We start from the raw sequence: 10138 nt of genomic DNA on the forward strand, positions 1-10138 counted from the left end.
ACAACTTAGTCTAGGTTCAACAAGAACCTATCCAATGAGACTAAATAAGAATAAATGTATGCAAAGTTTCAACTAGCTATTCCTACCATTGCTAAATACAATCTATTTTCATGTGAAAATCCACATAATCAGAAAAAATGTTAAATGTTCCTTTAATATCTACTAACTTAGACTAAAATTGAGGATCTTTATGAAGAGTTTCAACTAGCTAGGGATAAATTTATTAAAGACAATCCATTTTCTTTCTAATACACACAAAATCAAAACATTTTTCAATTTTACATTAGCACAAACGCACGTTGCATAAAATTAAGATGTTTATGAAGAGTTTCAACTAGCAAAGGCTAAGTTTTCTAAAGACAAACTATTTTCTTAGAAAAACAAACAAAATAAGAATAAAGATTTTCAATACTCCTATAGTACCTACACAATAAGACTAAAAATTAAGATATTTATGCAGAGTTTCAACTAGCTATGTATACGTTTGAGAAAGACAAGGTATTTTTTCGTAAAAACACACAAACTCAGAAAAAATGTTCAATGTTCCTGTAGTACCTACACAATTAGACTAAAAATGAAGATATTTATGCAGAGTTTCAACTAGCTATGGCTAAGTTTACTAAAGACAAGCTATTTTCTTGCGAAAACACACAAAATCAGAAAAAAATGTTCAATGTTCCTCTAGTACACAAGACAATTAGAGATTTAATAAGCCCCCAGCGCCCGACGACCTTTCACATACAAAAAGATAAAGGTGAACAGGTCACTGCAAATGATCTCAATGAGTGGTTTGCCAAAATCTGCAGATCCAACCCTCCAGCCGAAACAAGTGCATTCAGCGCCAAGATATCTGAGATTCCAGTCGTTCTGCCTATTGAAGTGTGCAGGGTCCTAGAAAAGATTCCTGCGCGGAAAGCCACTCACCCAGCGGATCCACCGCCAATTTTGTTCAAAGAAAATGCTCCTTACCTATCAGAGCCTATAGCTGACATCATCAACGAGTCACTGATAACCGTGACGTTTCCTGAGCCGCTTAAGGAGGCAGTCGTAATCCCTGGTACCACAGACACAAACCACACCGACCATAGAGACATCAGAATGATCTAACACACGCTGATACTCTCGAACGTATTCGAAAACTTCATAGACAGATGACTTCTGGAGGACATCAGTGAAGTACTAGACTCCCGGCAGTATGGCTTCCAAAGAGGCTGCAGTACAGGTCACTACCTTATCCAGATCGTTGAGACGATACTAACTCACCTGGAGGTTGACGGGGCATTTGTCGACCTCTTTCAAGGGGATGTCAGGAAAGCGTTCGATACGTCTAGCCACGAGGAGATTCTACAGTCCATGACCAATTTTCACGAATTCCTGAGAAAGATAGTAGAAAGCTTCCTTTCAAAATGGAAGCAAAAAACAAGGTACAAAGGCGAACTGTCAGACTCTACAGACCTTACATGTGGAATTCCTCAAGGAACAAAAATAGGTCCGACCCTTTTCCTGTTGCTTTGCAACACGATAGCTAAATGGCACAGAGACAGAGCGAAGTTCGCAGACGACCTAACAATGATGCTGCTACAAAGACTGTGTGAAATCCTTAACCTAGAAGAAATGGTCGTGAAGCTCGAACGGGACTACCTAGAAAGAAAACTCAGCATCAACAGGACCAAGTCGGCAATAATGAGAATTTCCTTCTTAAAGCACAGCGTACCGGCCTTGCCTGACGTCGGCATACCGGCAGTTCACAAAATGAAGATCCTGGGTGTTATCTTCAATGATAAACTGACTTGGGATGACCACTTAAATCACTTGCTGTCCCATGCTATGCCTCTGCTTAGGTCACTGACAAAGCTACGTCGCTTTCAACTCAGCAAAAATGCCCTGGTCACCTACTATAGGAGCCGCATGCGACCAATCCTAGAATATGCCTGCCCTGTCTGGCATCCTGGTCTCACAAAAGAGCAGAGCAATAAGCTCGAAACAATTCAAAAGAGAGCCTTGCGCATCATTCTAGGAGACAGCCAATTGCCCTATGAGGAATGTCTGGCGAAGCTAGAACTCACAACACTTGAACAAAGAAGACACGAGCTCCTCATGAGCTTTGGCCAGTCCATCTTGACTTCCCCCAAACACCGCGACCTTCTCCCACCTGATATCAGACAAGATAACCGACCAAAGACCCGCCACACAAACCAACTACAACCAAGCAATCCAAGTGCCACGAAACGCTACAAAAATTCATTCCGACAATACTTCACTGAAAATTACAACAAATAGTTTTCATAACTTTTTTGTAAATGCGACTATTTATCCGTTTTGTGATATTTCGTATTAAGTTATCTATCTATCTATCTAGTACCTACACAATTAGACTAAAAATGAAGATATTTATGCAGAGTTTCAACTAGCTATGAATTTTCTTGCGAAAACACAAAAAAAATCAGAAAAAATGTTAATTGTTCATATAGTACTTACAAAATTAGACTAAAAATGAATGTATTTATGCAGAGTTTCAACTAGCTATGGCTAAGTTTTTTAATGACATGCAATTTTTCACGAAAAAACAAAAAATCAGAAAAAAATGTTAAATTTTCATCTAGTACCTATGCAATAAAGTCTGAAATGAAGATATTTATGCAGAGTTTGAACTATCTATGTCTAAGTTTGCTAAAGACAAGCAATTTCCTTGAAAAAACACACAAAAAACTAAAAAATGTTCAGTGTTAATTTAGTAACTACTCACTTAGGCTTACATTAATGTATTTAGGCAGCGTTTAAACTAGATCATGATAATTTTTCTAAAGACAATCCATTTTCTAGCAAAAAACACCCACAATCACAAGTAAGATGTTAAATGTTCATATAGTACAGAATCAATTAGGATTAAATGAAGATATTTATTCAGAGTTTCAACTAGCTATGACTAAGTTTGATAAAGACAATCTATGTTCTTGAGAGAACACAAAATCTCAGAAAAAATGTTCATTGGTACTTTATTACATATGCTAAATTGATTAATTTAAGATATTTTTTCAGAGTTTTAACTAGCTATGGCTAAGTTTGCGAAAGACAAGCTATTTTCTTACAAAAACACAAACAAAATCATTATAAAAATGTTCAATGTTCTTCTAGTACATACACACCAAGGATATAAATGAATAGGTTTAAGTTGAGTTTATAATATATATTGCTATTTTTGCGAAGTACAAAATATTTTATTGCGAGATCCAACAAAATAAGAACAAATGTTCAATGTTCACCTAGTACCACCGACCTATGGCTAAAAATATATGTAATATAGACCAGATTCAAATAGCTATGAATTTTCTTGCGAAAACACAAACAAAATCAGAAAAATGTTCAATGTTCCTTTAGTACCTACTCAATTAGACTAAAAATGAAGTTATTTTTGCAGAGTTTCAACTAGCTATGGCTAAGTGTGCTAAAGACAAGCTATTTTATCACGAAAAAAAACAAAATCAGAAAAAAATGTACAATTTTCATCTAGTACCTACGCAATAAGGCTTAAATGAAGATATTTATGCACATTTTCAAATATCTATGTATAAGATTTATAAAGACAATCTATTTTCTTTCTAAAACAAACAAAATAAGAAAAAATTTTCAATGTTCCTTTAGTACATACGCAATTAGGCTTAAATGAAGATGTTTATGCAGAGTTTCAACTAGCTATGGATTTTCTTGCGAAAACACACAAAATCAGAAAAAATATTGTTAGGTTAACTTAACCTAACCTAACTTAATCCAACCTAACCTAACCTATATGCGCGCGTACGTAGGCTAACCTAACCTAATCTAACTTAATCTAACCTAACAATATTTTTTCTGAGTTTGTGTGTTTTCGCAAGAAAATAGCTTGTCTTTTAGAAAACTTATCCATAGCTAGTTGAAAAACTGCATAAATATCTTCATTTTTATCTTAATTGCGTAGGTATTAAAGGAACATTGAACATTTTTTCTGATTTTGTGTGTTTTCACAAGAAAATAGCTTGTCTTTAGCAAACTTAGCCATAGCTAGTTGAAATTCTGCATAAATATCTTCATTTTTATTCTAATTGCGTAGGTACTGAAGGAACATTGAACATTTTTTCTGATTTTGTGTGTGTTATCGCAAGAAAATATCTTGTCTTTAGCAAAGTTATCCATAGTTATTTTAAACTCAGAACAAATATCTTCATTTAGTCCTACTTGCGTCGTTTCTAAAGGAGCATTGACCATTTTTTCTGATTTTGAGTGTTTTCGAGAGAAAATAGCTTGTCTTTAGCAAACATAGCCATAGATAGTTGAAACTCTGCATAAATATCTTCATTTCAGCCGAGTTGCATAGGTATTAAAGGAACATTGAACATTTTTTCTGATTTTGTGTGTTTTTGCAAGAAAATAGCTTGTCTTTAGCAAACTTGGCCATAGCTATTTGAAACTGTTCATAAATATCTTCATTTTTAGCCTCATTGCGTATGTACAAAAGAAACACTGAAAATTTTTTCTGATTTTGTATGTTTTCTCAAGAAAATAGCTTGTCTTTAGCAAACTTAGCCATAGATAGTTGAAACTCTGCATAAATATCTTCATTTTTATTCTAATTGAGTAGGTACTAAATGAACATTGAACATTTTTTCTGATTTTGTGTGTTTTAGCAAGAAAATAGCTTGTCTTTAGCAAACTTAGCCATAGTTAGTTGAAACTCTGCATAAATATCTTCATTTAAGCCTAATTGCGTAGGTACTAAAGGAACATTGATCATTTTATCTGAGTTTGTGGGTTTTCGCAAGAAAATAGCTTGTCTTTAGCAAACTTAGCCATAGCTAGTTCAAACTCTGCATAAATACATTCAATTATGACTTATTGAGTAGGTGCTAAAGGTAAAATGAACATTTTTTCTTTTTGTTGTTTTGTAATAAAGTAAAAAGAATTTAATATTAAAAAAAATAAAAATCTATATTTAAATCTTAAAAAATATATACAATTAAGAATAAGTTAGTAGGTAATAAAGGAACATATAACATTTTTTTCTGATTTTGTTTGTTTTCGAGAGAATATAGCATGTCTTTATCAAACTTAGCCATAGCTAGTTGAAACTCTGCATAAATACCTTAATTTTTAGTCTAATTGAGTAGGTACTAAATGAACATTGAACATTTTTTCTGATTTTGTTTGTGTTTTTGCAAGAAATTAGCTTGTCTTTAGCAAACTTAGTCATAGATAGGAGAAACTCTGCATAAATATCTTCATTTTTAGTCTAATTGTGTAGGTAATAGAGGAAGATTGAACATTTTTTCTGATTTTGTGTGTTTTTGCAAGAAAATAGCTTGTCTTTAGTAAACTTAGACTTAGCTAGTTGAAACTCTTCATACATATCTTAATTTTTTGAATACCTTCTTAGGTACTAGAGGAACATATAGCATTTTACATATGATTTTGTTTGTGTTTTTGTAAGAAAATATATTGTCTATATAACACTTAGCAATAGATAGTTGATACTGTAAATAAATATATTCATTTTAGACTAATTGCATAGGTACTAAAGGAACATTGAACATTTTTCTGATTTAGTGTGTTTTCGCACGAAAATAGCTTGTCTTTAGCAAACTTAGTCATAGATAGTTGAAACTCTGCATAAATATCTTCATTTAAGCCTTAGTGAGTAGGTACTAGATGAACATTGAAAATTTTACGTCTGAATTTGTGTGTTTTTTCAAGAAATGGCTTGTCTTTAGTAATATTATCCATATCTAGTTTAAACGATGACTAAATATATACATTTAAGCCTAATTGCATAGCCACTATAGGAACATTGAACATTTTTTATTATTTTGTGTTTTATTGAAAGAAAATATCTTGTATTTATCAAACTTATCAAGATATAGATTAATCTCAGAATATAAATCATTAATTCAGCGATATTTCGTATGTAATAGATGAAAAATGTACATTTTTTTCTGATTTTGTGTTTTTTCGAAAGAAAATAGCTTGTCTTTATCACACTTAGCCATATCTAGTTGAAACTCTGCATAAATAACTTCATTTTTATTCTAAGTGCGTAGGTACTCAATGAAAATTGAAAATTTTGTCTGATTTTCTTTGTGTGTTTCGCAAGAAAATAGCTTGTCTCTAGCAAGCTCAGTCATAGATAGTTGAAACTGTTCATAAACAAATTTATTTTTAGCATTATTTTTTAGTTACTAGAGCAATATTGAACATTTTTTCTGAGTTTGTGTGTTTTAGCAAGAAAGTAGCTTGTCCCTAGAAATCTTATACATAGCTAGTTGAAACTCTACATAAATATCTTAATTTTTAGTATAATTGTGTATGTACTAGAGTAACATTGAGTATTTTTTCAGATTTTGTGTGTTTTTACGAGAAAATAGCTTGTTTCTAGTAAACGTAGCCATAGCTAGTTAAAACTCTGCATAAATATCTTAATTTTTAGTCTAAGTGTGTAGTTAATAGTTGAACATTGAACATTTTAATTCTGATTTTGTGTGTTTTGTAAGAAAATAGTTTGTCTTTAGCAAACTTAGCCATAGCTAGTTGAAACTGTTCATAAACATCTTCATTTCAGAATAATTGTATATGTGATAAAGTAAAATTTAAAATTTTTTTGATTTTGTGTGTTTTCGCAAGAAAATGGCTTGTCTTTGACAAACTTAGCCATAGCTAGTTGAAACTCTGAACAAATATCTTAATTTTTAGTCTAAGTGAGTAGATACTAAATGGAACTTGAAAATTTGTTCTGAGTATGAAGATTTTATCTAGAGAATAGCTTGTATTTAGCAATCGTAGGCATAGCTAGTTGAAACTTCGCATACATTTCTTCATTTTTAGTCTAATTGTATAGGTACTAGTGGAACATTGAACATTTTACTTCTTATTTTGAGTGTTTTCGCAAGAAAATAACTTGTCTTTCACAAAATTAGCCATAGCTAGTTGAAACTCTGCATAAATATAGTAATTTTTAGTCGTAGTGCTGTGTTAAGAGATAATCTGTGCAATTAATTTCTAATTTTGTGTTATCGCCAGAATGCAGATTTTACTTAGTAGATTTAGCATTATTGAGGATAACTAGATCATTTTGCATGAATTAGAAAAACATCTGAAATGATGTTAGAGTTACTTGTCTTTATTCTTTGTTTTCAAAATCAATGTTTAACGTATTCAATATTCTATGAAAAATTTGGAACAGAACTTTAATTTTTTTATTTAATTGAGAAAAATCAGAACCAAATTTAAGAAAAATTACAAATACAGTTAAAATTTTTATCTTCAGTGAAAATATTCACAGTTATGATATTACTTTTTCTATCTTCCAGCGAAAAATTAGAATCGAACTTTAAATTTCTTTATGTGTTTATGAAATAAAGAAGTGAAATGGGAGATTTTTATTTTCTCTGGAGAAATTAGAACTGAATTGTGTTCTTTGGTAAAGTTCAGAAGAGAACTTGAACTTTTCTTCACTTCGTTGAGAAAATTTGAAATTGAACTAGAACTTTTTATCTTGCAGGAAAATATTCACAAGTATGGTATTACTTTTTCTATCTTCCACCGAGAAATTAGAATTGAACTTTAAATTTCTCTATGTCTGTGTGAAATACAGAACTGAAGCGGAATATTTTTATTTTTTCTGGAAAAATGAAAATTGAAGTGTTTTCTTTGATAAAATTCAAATGAAAGCTTGAACTTTTTTATCTTCTTTGAAAAATTTGGAACAGTATTTAAATTTTTCATCTCTTCGAAACAAATCTGACCTCAGGTGGAAAATTTTTATATTATTTGGAAAAAATAGAATTGTTCAATGACTAATTTTATTTTCATTGAGAAAATTCAGAAGAGAACTTGAACTTTCCTTGACTTCGTCGTGAAAATTTAAAGTTGAACTAGAACTTTTTATCTTCCGTGAAAATATTCACAAGTATGGTCTTATTTTTTCCATCTTCCACTTAAAAATTAGAATTGAACTTCAAATTTCTTTGTATTTGTGAAATAATGAAGTGATGTGGAGGATTTTTGTTTTATCTGGAGAAATTAGAATTGAAGTGTGTTCTTTGATACAATTCAGAACAGAACTTTATTAGTCACGATCAAAGTATAACTTCTACAATATTCTATGAAAGATATGGAAAAGAAGTTTAATTTTTTTTCTTCTCTACGTGAAAAATCGGAACTGAATTTAAGACAATTTACAATTAAATGGAAAATTTTTTTCTTCGTTGAAAATAAACACTAACATAGTATATCTTTTCCTATTTTCTACATAAAAATTTAGAACAGAACTTTAAATTTTTTATGTCTTGGTGAACATAAAACGGACGTGGATGCTTTTTATTTTGTCTTGATAAATTAGAATTGAAGTGTGTGTATTGGTAAAATTCAGAAGAGAACTTGATCTTTTGTACCTTCTATGAAAAATTTGGAATAGTATTTTAAATTTTTCATCGGTTCGAGAAAAATATGAAGTGTAGTGGAAAATTTTTATATTAGTTAGGGACAATAGAATTGATCAATAACTTATTTCATTTTCAATGAGAAAATTCAGAATCGAAGTTGAACTTTTCTTCTTCCTAGAAAATATATTTAACAGAAATTTAAATTTTTTCATCTCTTTGAGAAATGTCGGAACTGAATTTAAGAAAATTTAGAATTAAAGTGAAACTTTTTATATTCATAGAACAGAACTTAAAATTTTTCATCTCTGAAAAAAATCGTAAAATGAGATTAAGAAAATTAGAATTACAGTGAAAATTTTTATCTTCACTTAAAAATAATCACAATCGTAGTATAAATTTTACTATATTCTAGAGAAAAAATTTAGAAATGAAATTAAAATTTTTCATCTCTTTTAGAAAAATCAGAACTGAATTTAAGAAAAATTATAAATAAAGTTAAACTTTTGATCTTCATGGAAAAAAATCATTGTCAAAGTATTACTTTTTTCTATCTTCCACCGAAAAAATTTAGAATTGAACTTTAAATTTCTTTATTTCATTGGGGAACTTAAAACTGCAGTGGAAGATTTTTATTTTTTCTGGAGAAATTAGAATTGAAGTGCGTTCTTTGGTAAAGTTCAGAAGAGAACTTGAACTTTTATTCACATCTTTGAGAAAAATTTAAATTAAACTATAACTTTTTATCTTCCGTGAAAATATTAAGAAGTATGCTATTAATTTTTCTATCTTCCGCCGACAAATTTAGAATTGAAATTTAAATTTTTTTATGTATTTTGTGAGATAGAGAAATGAAGCGGAAGATTTTTATTTTCTCTGGAGAAATTAGAATTGAATTGCGTTCTGTAGTAAACTTCAGAACAGAACTTGAGCTTTTCTTCTCTTCGTTGAGAAAATTTTAAATTGAACTAAAACTTTTCATCTTCCGGGAAAATATTCGCAAGTATGGTATTACTTTTTCTATCTTCCACCGAAAAAATTTAGACTTGAACTTTAAATTTCATTATGTCTTTGTGAAATAAGGAACTTAAGTGGGAGATTTTTATTTTCTCTGTAGAAATTAGAATTGAATTGTGTTGTTTGGTAAATTTCAGTAAAGAAAATGAACTTTTCTTTACTTCATTTAGAAAATTTAGATTTGCACTAGAACTTTTTATCGTACGTGAAAATATTCATAAGTATGGTATTATTTTTTCTATCTCCTACCGAAAAATTTAGAATTGAATTGTAAATTTACGTATTTCATTTTGAAAACATTAACTGAATTAGAAGATTTTTGTTTTCTCTGTAGAAATTAGAATTTTAGTGTTTTCTTTGGTAAATTTCAGAAGAGAACTTGAACATTACTTAACTTCGTTGAGAAAATTTTAAATTGAAATAGAAAATTCCATCTTCTGTGAAAATATTCAAAAGTATGATAATACTTTTTCTATCTTCCATCGAAAAATTAGAATTGAACTTTAAATTTCATTATGTCTTTGGGAAATAAAGAACTAAAGTGGAAGATTTTTGTTTTCTCTGGAGAAATTAGAATTGAAGTGTTTTCTTTGGTAAAGTTCAGAAGATAACTTGAACTTTTCTTCCCTTCTTTTATAAATTTTTAAATTTACCTAGACCTTGGGGGGCGCGGGTGGCACTGTGGGAGCCCGGGGGGGACCTTGGCGGCCGAGGGG

Source organism: Artemia sp. Qi Xiang Cuo, chromosome 1, assembly GCF_049724085.1.
Source record: "Artemia sp. Qi Xiang Cuo chromosome 1, ASM4972408v1, whole genome shotgun sequence".
NCBI lineage: Eukaryota > Metazoa > Arthropoda > Branchiopoda > Anostraca > Artemiidae > Artemia > Artemia sp. Qi Xiang Cuo.